The sequence below is a fragment of the Macadamia integrifolia genome, chromosome 1 (genome assembly GCF_013358625.1).
Source record: "Macadamia integrifolia cultivar HAES 741 chromosome 1, SCU_Mint_v3, whole genome shotgun sequence".
Classification (NCBI taxonomy): domain Eukaryota; kingdom Viridiplantae; phylum Streptophyta; class Magnoliopsida; order Proteales; family Proteaceae; genus Macadamia; species Macadamia integrifolia.
The window spans coordinates 3411413-3411957 of NC_056557.1; positions in this window are offsets into that span (position 1 = coordinate 3411413).

A 545-nucleotide genomic window follows, 5' to 3' on the forward strand; every position below is an offset into this window, starting at 1 on the left:
TGCACTAAAAATCAACTTGCCAATAGAGTCACGTGAGTTTTTGCCATTAAAATTTTCAAAATCCATTTTCGTTCTTTTCAAATGGAAGAATAGTTATGGAAGAAGACCATATTTTTCAAAGGATAGTTCCCCAAACAGAATTAAAGAAAGAACATTAAAAAAAGCAGATGCTCAACAGTTTCAAAATAATTCCAACATAAGCAGCAATTAGAGATGGAGATATTCCTTTGAGATAGAAATTCTTGAGTCGAAAGACAATTAGTCATGATCATCCATGTCATAAAAGAATGTCTATGAATGACAGAAAATTTTATACTAAGAAAGAGTTGAGGCCTGTTTGAGATTTAAAATGTAACCGCAAGCGTACGGATCAGTGTAGCTACGGGTCGAACACAGGGAGAGCAGCCACTTTATTTTTTTATTTCTTTTAATAATGCAAAAGTGAACTGATTAATGGTTGTGATCTAATTCTAATTACCGTCCTAAAAATAACGTCCTAACCATTCGTCATCTAAGAATTTAAAGACGCAAGCCACGCAATTAAA